The sequence below is a fragment of the Giraffa tippelskirchi genome, chromosome 7 (genome assembly GCF_054371585.1).
Source record: "Giraffa tippelskirchi isolate mGirTip1 chromosome 7, T2T-mGirTip1v1.2.pri, whole genome shotgun sequence".
NCBI lineage: Eukaryota > Metazoa > Chordata > Mammalia > Artiodactyla > Giraffidae > Giraffa > Giraffa tippelskirchi.
In genome coordinates this window covers 155,860,066-155,883,949 of record NC_137281.1, presented here as the reverse complement: position 1 = coordinate 155,883,949, position 23,884 = coordinate 155,860,066, and the positions used below count along the sequence as shown (strand labels likewise).

At 39.1% G+C, this 23,884-nt stretch overlaps 1 long non-coding RNA gene across 23 annotated transcripts in view; it reads left to right on the top strand.

Annotated features, from left to right (window-relative positions):
• LOC145512171 (uncharacterized) overlaps window positions 1-23,884 on the top strand; it is a 104,675-nt gene that overhangs the window by 13,295 nt on the left and 67,496 nt on the right. For 6 of the 23 annotated variants that reach the window (XR_014058355.1, XR_014058361.1, XR_014058344.1 and 3 more), the window contains exons 4-5: window positions 748-853; window positions 1,132-1,216. This is a non-coding gene — a long non-coding RNA (uncharacterized LOC145512171). Of the gene's footprint in view, window positions 1-747; window positions 854-1,128; window positions 2,281-8,102; window positions 8,843-13,045; window positions 13,116-17,612; window positions 18,362-23,884 lie in introns of those variants that run through there. The other 17 variants (XR_014058365.1, XR_014058363.1, XR_014058343.1 and 14 more) reach the window with 10 other exon arrangements.

The window sequence follows — 23,884 nt, the reverse complement described above, 5'->3', positions numbered from 1 at the left end:
TTTTTATCACTGCTGCTCCTGCTGCTAAGTCGCTTCAGTCGTGTCCAACTCTGTGCGACCCCATAGAAGGCAGCCCACCGGGCTTCCCCGTCCCTGGGATTCTGCGGGCAAGAACACTGGAGTGGGCTGCCATTTCCTTCTCCAGTGCATGAAAGTGAAAAGTGAAAGTGAAGTCGCTCAGCCATGTCCGACTCTTCGAGACCCCTTGGACTGCAGCCTACCGGGCTCCTCCGTCCATGGGATTAGGAATGGAAAAGTGTATACCTTTATAGACCAGAGCCTTGAGAATGGGCTGTCGTGTAAATTTCGGGCTCGAGGCAACATGCTCTTACAAAGGTGCAGAGCCAGAGTGACTAAACACAGGACACAGAGTGAAAGAGCTCAAGGAGTAGATCCAACATGGAGTCCAGTTTGTTCTCTGTTACATTACTGTTCACATAGAAAATACATTCAGTTAGCGTTCGCTTTTCTTTCCTTTTCTTCCCATTTGATCTAGAAAGTGGGAAGCTTATATAACTATCATGACTAGAATAGCAAAGGCTAAAATTAAGAATAAACTTTCATAAAGAAAGATAGCTCTTAAAAATGGTCAATCCCTATTTCATTTAGTTTTGTTTCTAACTTTTGCAAGTGCTCTTTTTCTGTATGCAACTTAATGAGGGACTCAAATAGAGCTTATTTTCCCCACTTCCCTGTGTCTTTCTGGTCAGATCATCTCCATCATATCAAGTGTAACTTTCTCTCCAGACAGGCTAACATTGCTGACATCTCAATATCACCCTGATCCTCTTTTGAGAATCCTTGAAAGGGCATGCGTGGACCAGTAGACAGCAGCCACCGCTGAAAGGCACAGGTGAGTAATGAAGTTCAGTGTTACAGATCAGAGGCTGTGCTGTCAGAAAGAACAGACCTTTTCTAGCAGCATAGGCACACTCTGCAATCAGTTCTAGAAATGCCTTGGGTGCCATTTTCTTCGGTTAAGGACTACTAACTTTTATTTCAAATTCTAGCAGTAATAAAATACTTTTAAAAGTTAAAAGTAACTCTGAAAGAAGTGTTTTGAGTGATATGTTTTCTTATAATGTACTCTGGGTCACATGCAGCCAGTCAATTACCCTTTAAATCCAGCAGGCTGCAGATCTCAAAGGAATGACTTCACTGTTTTTGTACTTCTACTGACATGGACTATTCCAGACGGGTGCAGGTGAAGATACAAGTAGGTGTCTCTTTGGGGTACTGTGTAAGCACTGTGAATAAATCCAGCCACCCTTGGGGAGGTACCTGGAAAAGAAGTGACAGAGAGTGTAAATGAAGAGTTACAATATGATATCTTTGGTATTGTACTTGAGATGCGGGTAAAGGGAAAAGCCTCATTCACTATGCAAATTTTGAAAATCAGCTTAAAGAGTGATTAGAGAGACCTCCTTGGCGATCTAGTGGTTACGACTCCATGCTCCCAATGCAAGGGTTGAGCGTTCAGTCCCTGGTTGAGGAACTAAGATGCCACATGCATAAGAATGAACAAATAAAGATTACAAGAAGAGGGATTAGAGATCTTCCGTCTTGAAAAAGCAAGTGGCATACAGCTGAAGAAAAATATGCACAGAAATTGAAGAGAAATAAGTGGAAGATTTGGAGAGGCGGGATGAGCAGCTGCCGCTACAGAAGGGGGTGAAACTGTGCAGAGGAGGGAGTGAGAGGCAGAAGATGATGGTGGAAAGGACTCTTAGTCAACAGCAGTGTAGAGCCAACTGTGCAATTTGCCTATTTCCAGTAGAAAAAACAAAGTCTGGGATGAAGAAGAATGCACTTTGTAACATACAGTAATGTGGAAGGTCAATGATTTTACAAGCAGGTAGACCAGGCCTGAGGGTTTGTAGTAGTCTAAGAGCGAGGTGACGACGCTTCAGTCAAGAGATTCTCCATCAGCCCTCCACCTTACCCCACAGAGTTCACCTACACACACACACACACACACGCACACACACACACACACACACACACGCACACACCACGGGACACCTGGTAATGTCTGGATGTATTTTTGCTTTCACACCTAAGAGGCTGATAACACCTAAGAGAGAAGATAACAATGATCCCGCTAGAAAATCTGCAAAGTGCAAGAAAGCTCCTTGTGACAAAGAATCATCTGCTCAAAATGCCAATACTGCCAAGGTTGAGAAACCCTGTCCTGACAAAGGCTATGGCAGTAAAGATAAAGGCTAACTTTGAGGAACAACTTTGAACAAATGTCAGGACTGATACAGAATGTAAGAAAAAGGAAAGAATTATGGACCTCTAAGAATGTGTCAATATAGATACTCAGATATACTTAACAAATAAGATTACTTTGAATATATTAAGATAGGATGACATTATGTTATCTGGTTTTTTTCAACAATCCGTTATCCAAAAGAGACTGAAGATTAGAAATAGATTTTTGAGTCACTGGCTTTTAAGTTATAACAGAAAGCAAGGAATAAATGACATCATTGAAGAAGAGTATGTAGGATTTGTAATCAGATATGTGCATCAGAATCATCTGGCCTCCCTCTGGGATTCTAACTTGCTGGAATTATTATTATTCTAACTTGGTAGACTGAAATTAGTTCCTAAGAATATGTCTCTTAAATATACTATCTAAAAGAATAAACAATACATTATTTTAATGCTCTCTATATGGGAGGGAAGAAATAGTGAAGAGGTGCTGGCTTAGAAATAATCTTCCGTCATGATATCTAGTTTTGTGTAATTCAGTTTGGATTCATGAAAATTTTTACATAATTACAAAACAAAATTAATATTTCCTAGAAATCTAAAGTAAAATTAAATAATATATCTGTCTTTATTTTCAGTTGGTGGCATTACAGACAATTTATTCCAAATGACTTTACAATTTAGTTATGTAACCATATGCTATGAATTGAATTGTGCTCCTCCATTGCCCCTCCCCCAAATTCATTATCTTTGATCTCTAACTCCCAATGCAATGGTATTTGGAGTTGCATGGAGGAGATTCTTTTAAGATACATAGTCCAGGAATGTTAGAACTAGAATATCATAGGAATGTTAACATAGGAATGTTAGAACTAGAATATCGTTATTTTGCAACTCCTTATGGCATAATGAATTGAGGTAATAATCATTAATCACTGCTAACATCACAGAAACAGAGATACCAGATATGGTATGACTTCTGCTTTTCAAGAAGCTCAAACCTAAAATTGATGGAGCATTTAGATTTATTTTCAGAATATACAAGCAACAGAGTAAGCGCAAAATAACACCTCAGTAAGATAATGAGAAAAGTCCAGATGGTGAGAAAAAAGAGAAACAACCCATTTGTTCAAGGAATAATTAGTAAGGTCAAAAGAGAGACAGAAGCAGAGACAGAGGGAGAGCAAGAAAAAGAGAAGAGGGTGTGGGAAGGGATATTTTAAAAGACACTTTTTGTGGTTCAGTTGCTCGGTCACGTCTGATTCTTTGTGACCCCATGGGCTGCAGCACAACCAGCCTCCCTGTCCTTCACCATTTCTCAGAGCTTACTCACACTCATGTCCATTGAGTCGGTGATGCCATCCAGCCATCTCATCCTCTGTCGTCCCCTTCTCCTCCTGCCTTCAGTCTTTCCCAGCATCAGGGTCTTTTCCAATGAGTCAGCTGTTCGCATCAGGTGACCAAAGTTTTGGAGTTTCAGCTTCAGCATCAGTCCTTCCAACGAATATTCAGGACTGATTTCCTTTAGGATTGACTGGTTTGACACTTAAGAAATATATATCAACTACCAGTTGAGATACGTAACCATATTCTAGTTCTGATAACATCAAACAAGCTTTGAAATAATAGTTTATGAAATAATTGATTTTACAATTGACAGAATATTATGTTCTATCAAGGAATTAATGCTGTGTTGAAATGTGATGACAGTATGTAATTATACTTCCAAATATTTTTTCTAAAATATGTACTGAAAAATATTTTTGGATGAAATGATAAAAAATCTGGTACTTACTTCAAATGAATTTGGGGGATTAGGAAGTGAAAAAATTCGGCCATGAACTGAAACATATTGAAGCAAAATGTTGGGAGTCATGAGAGAGTTGACTTTACTGTTCTGTAGATCTTGTATGTTTTTGAAACATTTTATAATAATAAAGTTTTTGACAGCTTCTCACATGATTACGTCTAAGCCAGATGATTACTATGTAGAGTAAGAATAAAAAGAAGCAAGGTGAAAATTCTAAGATCAGGAGCATGGATGAATTTGCTGTGGGAGGGTTAACATTAACAGCTGATCCTCAGGGAGAAAAAGTAGCCTGACCTTTGATGTGATTATAGAAGGTGCTGGGGGGAAGCTCCGAAAAGATAGAGCTCCAGTCTCTGGACTCACCCAGAGTTAGAAATGGGCCCATCCATAGGATTCTGTTATATGTTCATCTGACAGTCAAATAGACTGGTCTGTGTGTGCATGTGTATGTGTGTGTGTGTGTGTGTCTGTGTGTAAGCATGCACACAGACATGCATGCCGACTGATAATTGATACTATTTCATTTAATCCTTCCTGTTCTTATAAGTCTCCCAAGGGCTATGTTAACATATTTTTAAATGCTCTCATATCTCACTGCCTCCCCCAAATCCCGCAGGTTTATACAGCACTACATAGGGGGCTTCCCAGGTGGCTCAATGGTGAGGAAAACTGCCTGCCAGTGCAGGAGACACAGGAGACAGGAACTGGATCCCAGGGTCAGAAAGATGCCCTGGAGGAGGGACTAGCTACCCACTCCAGCATTCTTGCCTGGAAAATCCCATGAACAGAAGAGCCAGATGGGCTACGGTCCATGCAGTCAAAAGAGTCAGACACGACTGAGTGGCTGAGCATGAGGACATATTTAATAACTCTGAAGAGACTTGATGGGTTAAGTTATATTGAATTGGATTAAAGATAAACTAGACTCCATATGAAAGGAAAGAACATGGACCCTGGATCTGGGATTAGAGGAAGGATGGAAAGATCCGTCTGTCATCCAGGAACTTCTTTTCCCCCTATTTAACTGATTGATTAATTTTTGACTGTGTGCAGTCTTAGTTACAGTATGAAGAATCTTCACTAGGTTGCAGAGCCTTGATCCAGCTTCCTTTCTCCATAACTCTGTTCAAGTCTCAAAAGTGATTTCATGTAGGCTAATAGTTGTTGAATGTTATCTCAAAGGGTAGCCCTAATGAGAAAAGAATTCACAATGGAACAATCAGCCAGTTTTCGGGGAAGGGGAGGGGTGTGTGTAGAATGTGTTGCAGCATTTTAAACCCTAAAGACAGGTAGATCAGCCTCAATCAGTACTGAGGACCAACTAGAAATGATTTGACTCCAATCCCCCAAACTCACCTTACTTCACTCCCAACCATGGTATACATGGTGCTTCCTTAATATTGTGAGACCTACTAATGCCCTGGCCATTAGAAATATTTTTCCGTATATCAGCTACAACTTTTCCAGGATACGTGAAGAGTTTATTCTGATTTGATATTATCACCCTGACAATATCAATATGAAAAACATTGTAGGTAAAATGTGGTTGCTTACAAAAGAGACCGTGACTAAGATCACGACATTTTAAACACCCACTCTGTACATACACACATATATACACTGTAAGACCCTTTCATGAGTTGAGTCTTCCTAAGCATCTCTGTGAATTGCTCTCCAGTATGCCGATACCTCCAGTTTGTAAGGACTGCACGTAGGACAAGTTTGGGTAAAAGGGCCAAGGAGCAGAAATAGCATGCTGATTTGTCACCTGGTGAGGGACTTTTCCGCTCCAGTTTACAGCTTACTCTTTTTCTAACCTCTAGGAAACATCATCAATTTAGAGTTAATTATACAATAAGTCAGTTTCATGTCCAAGCCTCAATTTCCAAATTGGTGAAATACAGTGTCATTGCTTTGGAGAAGGCAATGGGAGCCCACTCCAGTACTCTTGCCTGGAAAATCCCATGGACGGAGGAGCCTGGTAGGCTGCAGTCCATGGGGTCACGAAGAGTCGGACACGACTGAGCGACTTCACTTTCCCTTTTCACTTTCATGCATTGAAGAAGGAAATGGCAACCCACTCCAGTGTCCTTGCCTGGAGAATCCCAGGGATGGGGGGGCCTGGTGGGCTGCCGTCTATGGGGTCGCACAGAGTTGGACAGGACTGAAGTGACTTAGCAGCAGCAGCAGGAGTGTCATTGCTTATCAACCCCAGACAAATGTGAAGCATTTTAAGAATTGCTGGAAGTAACTCTACATTGAACAATATAGAACCAGAAAGGAAAAACAAAATGCTGCCAGTAGATTCTGTTTGCCTATTTTTCAATTCCTTAGTACAGGCCTCTCTGAACCCCGTGGCGTAGTAAATATTTATAGCATCAGACTTTTCATTGTGCACAGTATTCTATGTGTGCACCCACAATTGAACAATTCTAAGTCAGGAAGCAAAGCCCTACTCCCTCCGAAACAGATGATGACTTGTCTATTGCATACATTTATGCTTTTCAGGACCCAAGAGTCTATTTAAACACAGGTTGAATACTGGATGCCTCAATAGAGATGTCTTGAATTACCTCAAAATAATTGAGCCATTCAAGAACTCTAGATTGTTCCACATGGCATTGAAGACTGTGGTAAAACAGTCACCTCATGTGATGGGGACATCATGTGAACTGGGACAAATGGTTTATAAAGCCCAGAATGGTTGAGAGTTGTCAAGAGTCTGAATGTGCCTATTGTATTTCAGTAATTGCCACTTAGTATTTGATTTAATGAAAGCTTAGAAGTAAGAATGTTTCTATAGTCATGGCTGTTAGGCTAATTTTTACTATACCCTTCTCTGTCTTCCTAAACTGCATTTAGAAACCTCTGTTTTCTATTATAGAACCACTTTCTCTCTTCCTGCTTTCTGTCTACTTTCCCAGGTCTCTCAGTGGCCTCATTAAAGACAACTACTGTAAATTATAGGGTCTCTGGTTAACCAGGTTGGCCTGTCCCAATCTAAGGATGCAAATGCCATTATATATACTGGGCAAAGTTTATGCCTGTCTTCCATACTTGTTAGGCTATCTAGTCATCTTTACAGAAGACAATTTCTTAAAGAATTTGTTTACTATTTCCAATTATGTGTATCTTAGAGAGATCATATATATGCACAGTTGAAACACATTGTTATATCCTCTTAGGTTTGAGCCAGGAAAAGGTGCTTCGTTGCTTTTATATAAAAATCCATTGATAATAATAAAGTTAGGGAGTCTGAAAGGAGCCAGTTTCATCACATTGAGCCCTTCAAGTTATACAATCCTCTGCAGGGAATGGTAGTGGAAAATAACCATTAGAGGCATCCTATGGGAACTGAAATTCCGAAGCAGGGGCTAATTAGCCATCATTAGAGTATTACCTATTGTTCTGTTGCTAACTCTATCTTGGATAGAATCCAAAACTTAAAGATCCAGGATCTGAATTTATTCTCTTATTAATATTTATGGTGATTTTCAATCCATGCAACAGTTAGAAGTTAATGGCCTTCTTCTCTGATTGTAAAGCCATATTGCTTTTTGTGTATGTCTGTGTGATTAAAAGAAGGAAAAGAAGCGATTTTTTTTTTACAAACCTGTCTCTGTAATCCCATACCAAGCACTTTTTGAATTTAACTCTAAGTTAAATCTTCTGTTCTTTGTTTCCTTGATGGAACGGGGAACAGCAGTCAAATGTGATGAAAATCTACAAGATAAATGATTCTGGTTTCCAATGAGATCATGGGTACCACAAAAATTACAAGAGAAATAGGTTCTGTAGACCTCAAGTTCTGAAGAATACCAAAGCACTGGGGCTTTCTCCGAGTTTCAAGTCCCTAGATCATTATTTGAACTCCTGTAAAATCAGTTTAAATCCTTGGAAATGCAATATTGAAGATGGTTAATAATTTAAAATGTAGTCAATAGCTTTAACTGAAGTGATTTAAGCATTTAATAAACCAACACACAGGCTAAGCTAGCTCATTAGCAGAAAGAAAGACTAAAAACTGAAGAAAAAATGAGACCAACACTTGTGTTATTTTGTTTGTTTGCTGTAGCATTCAGAAGTGGCTTCAAGAATAGCTAACATGGACAGCTGCCTTTGAATATAATTTGAGGAGAATTGGAAAGCAACATGGTCTCAAAATAGATGCACTATGGACTTGCAATTTATGCCTAAAATTCTGTGGTTGCAGAGAAGAAAGTACCATATAGCAAACATCTCTGTCAGAGATAGTCTGTGACATTTCTTCCAGGTGAATTAGTTTATCAAATCCTATTAAGGCAATTTTAATTTTGGAATGAGTGAAAATATTTTGAACACATAGACAGTAGTGGAAAACAGAGAGATCCAAAAGATGTGATGATTGGTAGTTGACAAAAAGTTAAAGAACAGGTGTAATTAGGATGTTTAGAAGCCATGAAAACTGAAAATATTATGGCACCTCTCTCATATACAATTCAGAATAATATAACCACTAGATAAATCTAGTAAATTCTAAAAGCCAACAGTATTGTTTTCCCTTTGGAATGAACTGTTCAATCTTATAATTTGTCCTCTGAACTTTCTTTGCCTGCCTATTGGATATTTCACAACAGGTTGAAAGAGGGTTTTGATGAATGAACCATATTAAAAGAGGTCATTGATAAATTCTAAACATTTTCTACTTTAAGATTTTGCCAACTGACTGTTTGATTTCAGATAAAACAATGGGTATCTTCTTACAGGCTCTATCACCTAGTGAAAAAGAGATGAATATTTTATAAAAACACTGCACCAAAAACAAAAGAAAGAAAACCTTAGGAAGTTTTGCCTCTGTAGCTGATGTGAGAGGCATAGAACTAAAGCCTCAGTTTCCCCTTTATTGTCTATTATGCATCTGACATTCTCCAGTCCCTGGCTGATGGGGATATTAGGCAGTTACAGGTAGGCATAAATGAGGGCAGGAAGAATTTGACTTGTGAGCAACCCTGGAAAACCATAACCTTATACCTCTCCTGACCTGAGAATGACAAAACTTGCCTGGGCATTAGAATCTCCCAAGGGGCTGAAGAATTCCCTGAACAGGACTTCTGGTCTCACTGTCTTTAATACATCCCTCAGAGGAGTCTCTGGCATTTAGTCTGGCGCTTTTTGTGGCCTAGCAGTTGGGAACCACTGTTTTGTGTTCTGTTGTTGGTTATGGGCCTTTTATGTTTCTGGCCATAAATCATATTCCCTAGAGCACTTTCAGCAACTTGTGACTCTCTGCTTTCATTTCTTTTAAATTCTCATTTTCTCCAATGCCCTTTGCCTGTCATAGGGATCTAATTCCCAGCCCACATACATTTTCCAGTGCTCTCAAGTATATTTTATCACAAACACTCAATATATGTTACTTCAGACTGTTGAATCTCTTCTTCTTTCCATAGACCCACAAATACCTGTCTCCCTGGTTAAACAATCCAGCCTGCAAGGTTGCTGGTCCCAAGTGTTAAACAGAAGGTCAAATATCGTGTCAGAAAATAGTAAGCTGGTTACACCTATTTGGGAGCTTCATGGAGGAATCATAAAAATAAAGACTTGAAGGAGGACATCTAAGTTACCATTTAGACTTTTTTATTGATCTGTTGAGCAACTCGAGCAAATCATTTAATCCTCCTGAATCTAGGCTTCTTCATCTTCCTCTGGAGAGTTTGATTAGCTTCCTTATCTACGTGGAAGGCTTCCTTGAGGGTCAAATTAGTAGAAAGTGCTACAAAATTGTAAGATATTATTATCCAAGAAACAATGTCTATGACCCACTCTTTTCACCTCAAGTTCAAGCATTTTGCAAGCCTGTCAGCTTCCAAATTCCAGAGATTCTCCTCATGGGTGGAGACTGAGAACTCCTGGAATTCTTGAGAATTGTTTTTTCACCTTTACGTCTCATTAATGATGGGAAGGAAAGAAAGCACAATTTTTATTTCTCTATTTGTATTAGTTTCCTAAAGCTTTTGTAACAAATTATCACAAGCTGGGTGGCTAAAAATGAAGAAATTTATTCTCTCCCATTTCTGGAGCCCAGAAGTCTGAAATCCACGTGTCACTGAGGCACAGCCCCCTCTGATATCTCTTGGGTAGACAGACTCCTTCCTGTTCTGCCCTGGCTTATGGTGGTCATGACAGTCCTTGATGTTCCTCGGTTTATGGAATTCTGTCTCTAGTCTCTGCCTTCAGCTTCTCACAGCTGTCTTTCCTCTCTGTGATCTCTGTCTGAACGACCCTCTTTTTATAAGGATGACCATCATTGCATTAAGGCCCATCCTAACCCAGTGTAACTTCATCTTCATTTGATTATATCAACAAAAAAGTGTCTCCAAATAAGATCACATTCACAGATTTTTGAGTGGACATGATTTTGGGAAACTACTGTTTAACCAAATATAGTCCTACATTGCTGTTTTGCCTTTTTTCCTTGAGATTCCTTTATGTTTGACCATTTCAAGGCAAACTTTGAATTTCATTTTAGAAAGTCTAAAAATTAGAAAGAACTCCAACTCTTTTAGCATCTTATTGTAGAAATAAATTGAATCTTGAGAGAATGTTGGAATTAGAGGGTTTAAATCTTCAGAGAAACAGATCAGTTTAACTGTTAGTTAGAAGATGTTAACAAAGATTGTGGGAATACTGAGAGAAGCAAGTCAAAATGCAGCTCAGGATCCTAGGTCCATGAAGCCTAAGGGACCTTTTCTAGCCATGTTAAAGTATTTGAGTTAAGACCATGAAGGAAAGAAAGAAAGAAAGATAACACTAGGTCGTGTCCAGCTCTTATGATCCCGTGAACTGTAGCCTGTCAGGCTCCTCTGTCCATGGGATTCTCCAGGCAAGAGTACTGGCGTGGGTTGCCATTTTCTTCTCCAGGGGATCTTCCTGACCCAGAAATTAAACCCAGGTCTCCTGCATTGTGGGCAGATGCTTTACCAACTGAGCTACAAGGGAAGCCTATGAGTCAAACAGAATTTCAAAGTTACCTGATGCAAGTCATACCTATGGGCAGTGAAGCTAAATCAGCTCATCTGGAAAAATACCTGTGTCTCAATAAAATAGTTTTAATAATACTAATGGATCTAGAGAATTACTTCAAGTTTAATATTTTGTTTATGAGTAGAACCAAAGACCTGACTGTTGGGAGAAAACTCAATGGAAAAAGAAAATCTATGGGTGTAGAACTTTAGCATCACAACATTTTATAGTGTGAGTTGTAAGCATTTAAACTTGGTCACCAAAATTAGCCTGAATCTATCAGGCTTTTCTTTTTTGTCTTATCATAAGCAAGTTCGGAGCTAAATTTAGCTGGGTTAAGAGTGATCTTTTTTAAAGGCAATATAATAATAGAATCTATTGGTCCATTAGAGATCCCCTCCTCATCCATAGTTTTTCACATTGCAATCCTAGAGTTTTCACAAAGGTACAGCATATGTTTTATCTATTTTATTGGCAAATATACCATAACAGGTAAATTAAGTTTGTTATGAGAAGCGTTAAGTTGATGAGCTATGTGAAATTGACTGCATTTACTAATAATACTTTTTGTCTGCAACAAAGATAATTTGCATGATTCAAACTAATATAAGTAAATCAACAACAAGAAAATAACAGCCAAGGTGAACATTTGTCACAAATAAGTGTGTCATATGTCCTTTCCTGCTGGGGTTGCTCGAGTGTTATAAGTGGGAAATGCATTCAACATTAATTCAATCATTGAACACAGGTTTATTGAGCATCTTTAGTGTGCTGAGCATCATGAGATTGGCAATACAACAAACATTTATTAGAGAGAAAATCATGGAGTCAAAAATGATTCATACCAATGTATGGCAAAACAAATACAATATTGTAAAGTTAAAAAATAAAAAATAAACTAATTAAAAATTTTTTTAATATTCAAATCATATTTATTAAGCTCTTACAATATTTCAAATTCTATGCCAGACACTGAGAGACAATAATAAGCAAACATTAAAAAGAACCCCTGCTCTGGCATTCTGCTTCTTTATACTGGGCTTAGTTATACAAACCCAAATTTTACCTACAAGGATCAGTACTTGGAAAATAGAGAAAACTGGGGAAGCTTAGAATAGAGGAGAGCTAACCTCATATGATGGACCTCAGCATGCTGAAGTTTGAGTAACAACAAACTAAGATATATAAGTAGGGTATGGTGGATGGAAGACTTCTGTCCAGGAAATGTATATTTATAAGTCATCATTCTGGGCCTCAGTTTCCTCATTTGAAATATAGGCATATAATGTATTTGTTATTCCATAAAAGGAGTGTTTGATTTTACAACAAAATGCAAAAAAAAATTTACAAAGAAGAGAACACTGTAAAAAGTAACTTATTATTAACTTTTTGCATAATTTTTGACAGCCTATCTTCCCAAAATATGGGAAAAAATAAGACTGGATATTGTTCCCATGCTCAGAGGAAAAGATATTATTGTCTCCCTTCCCATTAGGTAACATTAAAATTTTAAATCTGAGCATTTTGAATAGAACTCTACACCCTGTGGGGGCTAAATAATTACTTGTCAACTGACCTGTTATTAAATGTTACTTTTAATCACCTTGCAGAGAGAATTTAAAGTAGGCTACAGAAAGACGGGCTTGATAACTGAATGGATCTTAAAATGTCTCAGTCTCCTGTACTGCATTTGAATTCATAGGCTATAGAAGCTTAATTTCTTCAGAGAGAAACTAGTGTTCAATGAGCTTTTTCTACAATAAAGAATTTTTTTGGGAAAAAAAATCTTCCAAGGGAACAATTATTCCTTTCACAGGATGACCTTTCCTTCAAGCACCTCTGGTTGGTAAAACTTCATAAGTTATAAGGGGGAAATGAATTCTGTAGAACTTCTGTGTTAGCTTTTTCAAACAAAAGAAAGATAATTTGAAAAAAGTACACCAAGAAGAAGGATCTCTGTGCACACAGAACATTTGGTCTGATCACCCCACGGGTAGCATCCTTCCCATTTTACAGTGGCTGTCCGACCCCCAGAGCCTCCAGGAAGCTGGGAAGACAGCTCACGTGACCACTTTGAAGAGCTGAGGTGAGTCAAGTGGTATAGTCTTGATTCTGAATACACTAAATTTCCTCCTCAAAGGCAGATGGCCTTTAGCAGATAGGGTCTCTTGAGTTTGGCTTTCAAAAAGCAGGTGATCAAGTCAAATTTGGAGCAATTTATCAACTGTTTCAGATGCATGTTGAATGCATGACTTGTAAACTTCTAGGTGTTGGTGTCTTTTTAGATTCTAGTAGTTTTCCAGCATCAGACATAAATATCTACAGTTTCCAAATATTTTGTCAGTCAGATCATGCCCTTTAGAATTGGACATAACACACAAATAACCACCTATCAGCAGTAAGACTTGACTTAAATTCTCTTAAGAATTTATTACACAAATTCTCTTATGACTCAGCTTTCTCATCTGAGAAATGGAAGCATTAGTGATACAGTATCCAATATATATTAGCTGTTTTTCTCAGCTTCCTCTGAGTCATAACAAGAACATGTATATAGAGTGGTTTACTCAGGGCTGACACAGCCTTCAAAAAAAAATGCTGGTCCCCTCTCCTCAAAGATTTTTTTGAGGTAAGGAATAACAGTTACAAACATTTTTCTATTATCCAGTATAGTTACAAAATTGCATATTTAGCTTTATCAAATGACTCCATATACTTAAACAAAGATTATTCACTATTACACATAAAGAGCTTCCCAGGTGGGACAAGTAGTAAAGAACTTGCCTCCTAGTGCAGGAGATGTAAGAGATGCAAGTTTGATTCCTGGGTGGGGAAGATCCCCTGGAGGGGATCTAGCAACCTGCTCCAGTATTTTTGCCTGCAGGGTCCCATGGGCGGAGAAGCCTGGTGGGCTATACAGTCTATGGGATTGCAAAGAGTCTAACATGACTGAAGCAATTTAGCACACACACATGTATTTACATGTATACAAGTTCTACTGAATGTAACTTTTACATTTTCACAATAATTCAAAAGAAATGTAATACCCTGAAATTCCTCTGGGTCAACATTGTAGATATTATGCATATTTCTGTCCTGATACACAGAACAGACATTGAGAGAATCTTGACTAATAGAATACTACCTGCCAAAACAGCCATTGCAACAAAGCAGCCAGGGTAAGATTTTACTGACAGAGAAATAACTACATATTGACTCATTTGTATTTGTGTCTGTTATCTGTTTAGTTACTATACTTTGCTTAATTGTAAGCCCCAAGAGGACACGGTTGTAATTATATGTTGTATTAATTCTCTATTGCTGCAGAACAAATTACCACAAACTTAGTGACTTTAAACAAAATCCATTAATTATCTCTTAGTTTCTGTAGGTCCTAACCCAGAGCTCAACTGGGTTCTTGCCTTTTCTGTGTCTGCAAATAGTTTTATTTCTTGGCATGAACTTCCCTGGTGTCTCAAGTGTGTAAGTAAAAGTGTTAGTTGCTCAGTTATGTCTGATTCTTTGCAACACCTTGATCTGTAGCCCACCAGGCTCCTCTGTCCATGGATTTCTCCAGACAAGAATACTGGAGTGGGTAGCCATTCCCTTCTCCAGGGGATCTTCCCAATCCAGGGATGGAGCCTGAGTCTCCAGCATTGCAGGCAAATTTTTTTCTTTTACCATCTGAGCCACCAGGATGTCTCTTACTGTATCCAAATTTCCTATTCTTAGGACACTTGTCACACCAGATTAGTGTTCACGCTAACATCCTCATATTCTTTACTACACCTTAAAAGATCCTATGTCCAAATACGGCCACACACTGAAATACTGGGGGTTAGAGCTTTAATATATGAATTTGATGGGGACACAGTTTAGCTGGTAACAAGATGTCACAAGACCAAAATCAGTGTTAGTTGGTGTCATTCTCTCATCTGAGGTCTGAGGGTCTTCCTCAAGTTCACTGGTTGCTGACCAATTCATTTTGGGTTGGGCTAAGTTGTTAGGATGGAAAAGTATTAAAAAAATAAAATATACCCACACAATACATTAATACCTCTTTAAAATAATTTTTCTTATCAGTAAGCTACCAGGGTGATTCATCAAATAAGACAGAGGTCAAACTCTAGAGTGAGAGTTATACACACATTTTATATCATCCATTCATGGACATACATAGAAGGAGAAAGAAAAAGCCTTCAATGGACCTTGCTGTTAGTCTCTGAGTTCCTCTCCTTATGGGATTGTTTGATCTCTTAACTGATCAGACCAAAAGAATAATCTGAATCCTACTCTGAGCAGCCACTGAAGGAACAGAGACACAGACATGAAAATGGACTTGTGGACGCAATAGAGGAAGGAGAGGCTGGGACAGACTGAGAGAGTAGCACTGATGTATATACTCGAGCGCGTGCAAAATAGATGGCTCGTGGGAAGCTGCTGAACAGCGCTGGGAGCTCGGCTCGCGGCTCTGTGATGACTGGAGGTGTGGAGTCTGAGTCTAAAGACCTGAGACGCGGAGGATCACTAGAGCCAGCCCCAGAGTAAAAGGCCTGGAACCATCAGTGTCCAAGGGCAAGAAAAGACGGACTTCCCAGTTCATGAATGGAACATAAGAGCAAATTCGCCCTTTCTTCTCTCTTTTGTTATACTGGGGCTCTCAACAGACTGGAAGATGTCCACCCACACTGGTGAGTGCGGATCCTCTTCACTCAGTCTACTGAATCAAAGCAAAAAGCACCTCCGCCAAGGTCCTCAGAAATATGTTTTACCAGCTACTTGGGTATCCCTTAGCCCAGTCAAGTTGACATATGAAAGAAACCATCACAGCACTCATAAATATAGAGAATAACGGAACAGGAAATCAGAAGGGCAAGAAGCAGCCGATTTGTAAAACATTGACTTTTACTCTGATTTAGTTCAGAAACCCATTAGAGGCTTTGAGTTGAGGACAGTCTGGCATACGTTTTAAGGGGGACAAACATTTGTATTTTGTTTCATTCTCAACTAATTAATGAACTCTTTGGAAGGAACACCTTGAAGTTCAGATCCAACTTGTCATCATTTATTTTACAGTATTGTGTGGCTCTCAACACCCAATTGCAAAAATCTCTTGTGTTTAAAGTCTCATCAGGACAAATTATCCAAGGGCTAATTTATTCTCCATCACTTGTTATCCTACTAATCTGTAGTAGGAAACAACTCATATTTTCCCTGTTACTGTAACCAAATGCAACCCATTATTTCCAAAGTTCTTGACCCCTACTTCCCTCATCCGTGTTACAGGATATACATGTTTGTCCAGCTTATCTCACTGTGTTATTTGAGAGTCAGCTGAAAATTTATATATGAGCTTATTGGACTCAGTAAAACTATAGAAAAATATGTTTTATAATCCATGACAAGTTGGCAGCTTTTTAAGTATTCAAGCACTGGAGCTATTTACTTTTTTACTACCTTTTTTTAATCTTTTTTTTTTTTTTTGCTGTGAACCATTTTTAAAGTCCTTATTGAATTTGTTACAATATTGCTTCTGTTTCATGTTTTCCGGGTTTTGGGCCATGAGGCTCCCTGACCAGGGATTAAACCCACATCTTCTACACTGGAAGATTAAGTCTTAACTACCACACTGCCAAGTAAGTCCCTCGTACTACCTGTAAAAGTTGGTAAAACTTTGAACAGAAAAGTTCTGCTTATTATTTCACAGACACCTAGGTGAGCTATCACCTAAAGGGTCACTACCAGAGGTAGTCTGCACCCTCTGGAATATTAAGGAGTCAGGTTGGTCTAATCACGAGGGACCCACAGTAACCCCACTATGCTCCATCTCTTTCACCATCTGCACCTCTGTCCATCCGGCTTTCTGTTCTTCCAGAACTAGTTTGCAAATGTGTCCGCTGCTGTGCATTCTGAATTTTGTCCTTGCCCTGTGTCAGAGAAGAATGGGGACAGTCTCCTATTGGCTCATTTACAAATCCATCCATTGTCTATGTGTACTTTTGGAATCCTAATTTGTGCCAGGTTTGCTTTTCCTTCCCTTCATTTCATGAGTTATTAGTTAATATGAAGGTCGGCATTTTGGATCTTGAGTAATTAAACCAGTACCTCAAGAACTGAGCAACAATATATTTTGACAATTGTAGAACTGAATTTCATGTAAGGCCAAGGCAGACATGGCACTGGGGAATATACAGAGCAAGTCCTACAGCTGCAGACTGTCTCCAATAAACCACTGACTAAGGGCTGATACTCACTGACGTGAGTTCGCGTGTGTGTTTAAGGATGAGGATGGCAGTGCGAATGGGACAAATTCTGTGTTTGGATGATGGTTAAGTAAAATAGAGGCGTGTCAGGGCCTCTTAACTTGAGATTAAGGGTGAGGAACAAAAATACACTTAAATCACGTGAATGTGAAGCACAGGAAAGCAAATGTCCTCTTATACACTTTCAACTAAGGACTTTTTACTTTGACTGCTCATTAAGAACTGGGTTATCGTCTCTTACCAAAATGAATATTCTTTCTTTTCAGTTACTGGTTTCCCACATCATTCTTTTTTTCTCTCTCTCTTTGTCTCTCATCAAGAGCAATGTAACTTTGGTTATAAACAGCAAGCGCTAGAAATTGCCAGCTGGATGCTCCACTTCCAGGCGATGACAATAAGAAGAGGCTAATGAACAACAGCTCACGTTGCTGATGAGACGCAATTAAGGGGACAAACAAGGACAAGTGTTCCACTTGAGACACACATGCACGCGCACGCGCGTGCGCACACGCACGCGCGCACACACACACACACACACACACACACACCAGGCTGGTCAGATTTCAAAAAGCTGCTCTGTTTTCTTCCTTTCTTCCTAAAGATGCCAGGATTCCTGACATGCCCAGCTGAATTTTCCCGACGTTAATTCCATCATTCTAAAAATATCAGAGCCTAAAATAGTAATGATGTCAAAGACAGAAGTGGTTCTTAGCCTTGGAGATAAGGAGGCCTGGACCTCCATGGATTTGCATGGCAGCTGTGGGAAGGATGTCCTACCTGTATACCACAGTAAGCCTGGGAGACAGTATCCGTGGGAATTCAAGCAGCAGGCTTCACCCCTTTCCTCACGTGGCATTTCCATATGAACTCATGAAATGACACAGAAAATGCACCTGTACTCACATACAGTCACTCTGTTGCTGCAATAGTTATTAAAGTTGTACCTCCAAAGTCTAACGTCTCCAAAGTACTCAGGATCCCACTGAATTTAGAATTTCTCTGTAGAATCACTCACAGTCAGGTATCTTTGACTTTCATTCCTAAGCAATCAGTGACCAAAAAAAACAAAGCTTAGATGAAAAATAATGATGCTTTCATCTCCTGAGTTAGGGAAAGGCAAGTAAGGCAAGTAGTACCAGTGATGGTATATGTGTGCATGCACGTTCAGTTGAGTCTGACTATTTATGAGCGTGTGGACAGTAGTCTGCCAGGCTCCTCAGTCCATGAAATTTTTGATGGGAAGGAAGTGACTAAGAAGCTTAAGACCACAAGCCTGGAGTCACTGAGGTCTAAGTTTAAATCCCACCTCTGTCCTATACTGACAGTAACTCAGCCAAGCTAGTCGAACTTGCTAAGCTTCAGTTTCCTCAACTATAAGAAAAAGACCAATAGAATTTCTAAATAAGAGTGTTCTTATTAGGAATCAATGAGGGGGGATAAAGCATGTGAAGCAACTGGTGTTATAAACACTCAAAGAAGATACGTGGTTATAAATTTTTAAACTAAAGCATTCCTAAGCTATACAATAAACACCATCATGGATTTGAATGCAATTTTTATTTAATTTCTTAATAACAAATTAAAAACATTAAAAAGTCAAAACTAAATTGAGCTTTTTTCTTTCTCTTGTTGGATGTCATATTTTACTGTATAATTACAGCATTACTCAAAACTAATTACACTCTTGATTTTAACTCCAGTTTTGATGATGATGAAAGTTAAAGAATTCCAGCCCCCAGGGTGGGGAGGGTATAATAGCTCATTACTTGTTAGAAGGAGAAAATAATAAGAAAGTTATTTATAGGCATCAACCAATAATAGCACAATTTTGAAAGGGAAGTGATGGATTGAGGAGCAATTTGAGATCTAACAGATGATAGAACAGAAGCATCCAAGTTGTTATAAGCATTCCAAGTTTGCCCCAGCAGTGAGCACCAACTCATTTTGTCAGTGTTGGTTTATGCCTCAGCCTTCTGGTTTATAAAATAATTTTACTTTCTATTTTTTACAAGGCTTGGTTCATACCTGAAGCCTACTTTAAAAACATCATCACTCTGAGGGTTTCGCAAAGATGGCTTACAACAGTAGGTAAGCTAAGTAATTTCAAAGCCACAGTTCTCACTACAATGTAGATGTCAACATTACGCCAAATACACCCATTAATTGAAAAGCCTGCTTTGAAATCAGCCTGTTCCTGCTTGTGGCTTCATCTGCTTATGTGAATGTATTTGTGTTCACTGCCAAATTCTGCTTTGAGTTGGTGAACGCAGATGCCATAACACAGGCTGGAAATACTATGCTTAGGAAAAAAAAATAAGTTACATCCTGAATGTCTGCCTGCACCCCTATGTGTTTTATTCTCAGTTGAAATGTTCATACAAAAGTAAAGATAATGATGTGATTCATTTACTGGTTGCATGGAAAGAATGGATGTGTTTGCAGAGCTCCTGCCCACCTAGTGGACTTACACATTTCAGACAGGAGATACTAATGAGACCCTTTGCCTCATTAATTGCTGCCAGAAGAATATACAGGAAAACAGAACTGCTTGTTTCTGATCTGCTCGCCCCAGGAGTGTCCCTGCAAATGGATCCCAAGCAGACCATTGAAAATAACTCTTTGCAAATGGGAAAACTGACCCGTCATTCCGCCTCCACACCCTCTCTCAAAACCAAGCAGCTCCTATGAGAACAAAAGAATGCTTTTTCAAAGACTAAGCAAATAAAAGATATTCTTTATAGCTCAAGAATTCCTTGGACCAGCTCTGTCAGATTCTTACCTTTAATGCAGAGGATGTGAAGATCCTCCACTTTGTGGTTATCCTTCAGGAAGAAACATAAAACTTAACCACCATTGCAGTCATAGAAATAAAAATAAGCCACTTGTAACCAATTTCCCACCAACCCTACCCAGTAAAACATTTTGAGGAGTATTTCAGTTTTCTCTCGCCATGTAACAAACTACTCCTGAACTGAATGGCATAAAACAATTATTTTATTTGTTCATGATGCTAGGGGTCAGGAATGTGGGCAGAGTACAATTCTGCAAATCATCGGCTTCACATGGTCTCAGCTGGGGAGCAAGGGCTGCTGGGAAGTCCAAGATGGCTTCCTTCCTGCTCCTGGCAGATGGTGCTGGTGACTGGCTGGGAATTTAGGCTGAGGCTGCGCTGTTCTCACATGACCCTCTCTAAGTGGAGGCTTAAGCTCTTCACAGCCTGGTCGCAAGCTTCCAAGAAGGAACAGTTCAAGAAGGAAGAGAGTGAACACTTCAAATGTCTTCAGGCTTGTCCTTGAGAGTTATCAATATATGGCTTCACTTCTGTACAGTCAAGACTACATTCTATTAGTCAAAGCTAGCTGTCAAAGCCAGCCATCGTATCAGCTCAAATTCAAGGGGAAAAAGAATAGGCCTCACCTTTTAAAAGAATGGGCTTCGTTGGTGGTTCAAAGTGTAAAGAATCTGCTTGCAACACAGGAGACCTGGGTTCAGTCCCTGGATTGAGAAGATCCCCTGGAGAAGGAACTGTCTACCCACTCCAATATTGTTACCTGGAGAATTCCTTGGACAGAGGAGCCTAACGGGCTACAGTCCATGAGGTAGCAAAAAGTTGGACATGACTGAGCAACAGATTCTTACTATTTTTCTTTAAAAGAATAGGTGGTCCAGTGGTTAAGATTCCTGTGTTCCCAATGCAGCAAAGGACATAGATTTGATCCCTAGTGGAGGAACTAAGATCCCACATGCTCCATGATGTGGCCAAAAAATAAATAATTATAAAAAAGAATAAGTAGCAAAATTTAGGGGCCATCTTTAATCCACTACAGCCTCATGAAACCAAAACCAGATTAAAACTTAGATTTAGAGAATAATTACTTGCTTTCCTAAGTTTGATTTTTGATCTCCATTTAAGCACTGAATGCTCTGATGAGCCCAAGAGCCCACAGTGCCATAATATAAAGATATTCAAGTTTTAGGACTCAACATATATTAGTCCAACACAAAAAAATAATATGCGTGTGTATGTACACATTTATAACTGAATCATTTTGCTAGATACCTGAAACTAACACAACAATGCAGATCAACTATACTTCATTTTTTTAAAAAGATAAACTGAAACACATTTTTTTTTTAAAAAAAAAAAACTTGTTTCAAATGGAAAGAAGACATTGTTCAAAAACATTCTTTAAATGTTCATAGGCATACCTTTTCCCCCTGTGATAGACACAGAGGATGAGCTCATACACATTAGGCTTAGACTATCGCCATCTTTCTATTACTACTGAAACACTACACAGAGAGCCAGGAAAAGCGGGATGGGCTGGGAAATTGTCTGGCCAAGGATATGACACTATGGCCCAAAAAGATGGAAAAAACTCTCTTTGATCTGGTCTGGTAACTTGGTACCTGCGCACCTGAATCTAGATGCAATCAGATAAGCCTGAGTGTTTTGCTTAGTACAGGTTTGACAAGCCAAGATGCTGGTAAAGATTCTTCTTGGTGTTGATTCTGCTGCTAAACCCCAGTAGCATGACTAACCCTAGCAGAATCTGAGGCTCACTTTAAAGATTCCTGGTTCCCCTCCCTTTTCCCCCCAGAAATATGTGCATTCCATCTGTCTTAATTTTTTTTAAGACCAAAGGCATCCCTGGAAGGTTATGAAAGTCTCTTTTATTATTCTTTTTTAACTGGTAGGGAAATACTTTGGTGTTAAGTGATTTGCTCAGATTTGACAGTTAGAGATGGAACTTATTTGAAGCTCTCATCTCTAGCCTCTCTATGAAGTGATTTTTTTTTTTTTTACCCTCACTGGCAGATATACACGTGTTATTATATACAATTTACTGAATTCCCAAGAGGAAAAAAAAAAACAACTTACCTTAATTAATTGATGATGCCAAATTCAACGCATGTTAACGATGTTAATTACTACCTATATAGAAATATTTCTTAAGTCAGAGGTAAGGGACTTTTGGTTGATGATAATAATAGCAAGGATCACTGAGGCTAGATATACTGCATTTAAAAACAATCTCCAGTCACCTTCTCATGCCTTGTCTTTTTAAACCTTCAGCCTCATTAGGAAGAGGGAAATACAAGCAGACACTTGCAGAGACTAGTAAACTATGGCTTCCACCCCATTTAAAGAATTCTTCTCTTCAGTAAACTGTAGTCATGTGGCCTGGTGGTGTCAGATCTTTCAATATTACAAATAAAGCCAGAAATCCATATTTTTCCATGCACCACTCATATTTTTAAATATTAGAAACAATTCAGAATTAAAACAGTGTGTGGCAAAAGATGGGCAAAAATGCACATAAATTTGCAGGGATATATCAAGCACCAAGTTCAAGACATTAGTTTGAGCTTCCTTAATGTCTTTTTATTCTTTTTAAAACAAGGTGTTAGAAGCATCTTTCTTGTTTCCTTTCATTGCCTCCTAAGCCCCCAAAGCAACACACATGTAGAAATACGTAATACGCAAGCATAAATGTACAACATCCATATATACAGTGAAATAATAAATGTGGTTTCTATGATATAATAGATGTCATAGTCTGATAGACTCCAAAAATGACCATAAAGTCTTCTATTCTTATATGCTCATCCTATTGCTGCTTCTCCCCTCAAGAAGTGGAGTCTACTTCACTGCCTTTGTATTTGGGCTTGATCGTATAACTTATTTGGTTATTAAGACATTAGTGAGCGTGGCACAAGCAGAGCCTTGAAAAACGCTTGTGTCCCGAGGCTTGCCTCTCTTACCGCAGTATGCAGCTCTTTCGGCCTTCACGTGAATAAGCTCAGACTGACCAGAAACCACAGGGAGGGAGGGTCCAGCTAGACCAGCTAATCTAACGTGCCCATCTGTGCCAGCTGAATCCCAGCCACGGGCCTGTTGAGCCAACCCAGACCAGAAGAGCCACCCGAACCACAGGAGCATAACAAATAATCAGTATATGTATTTGAAGGTACTCTCTGACTCATACGTTATTAAGGGAAGGCAGTAGGCTTTAGGGACAAAGAGTTTGTTATTTTCTGACTGTGTCACTCTGGGCAGGTTGCTTGAGTCTCCCTAAATCTCAGTCCTCAACAAAGTGCAACCGAACGAATGGGAGTAAAATGGCATATGTCTGTATCAATAGCAATACCAAGCCATCATCCATCTACCTACTTACGTACCTATCTATGTAATTGTCATTCCAGGCTTCAGTTTGTCTATCACTAAACAAAATTCTTAGTGTTGAAAACAATAGAAGGCATTGAAATTCCAATGATCTTTCTTCTCTGTTAATTGCAAAGTGTCTCATATAACAATGATTTCTGTTTCCAAAGAATATTCTCATATGTGTATATGTGTGTGTGTGTGTGTGTGTGTGTGTGTGTAGATAGATAGATAGATAGATAGATAGATAGATAGATAGATAAAGATATTGATATGGGCTTCCCTGCTGGCTCAGTGGTAAAGAATCTGCCTGAAATGCAGGAGACTCGAGTGCAATCGCTAGGTTGGGTAGGTCCTCTGGAGAAGGAAATGGCTAACCACTCCAGTATTTTTGGCCTGGAGAATCCCGTGGACAGAGGAATCTGG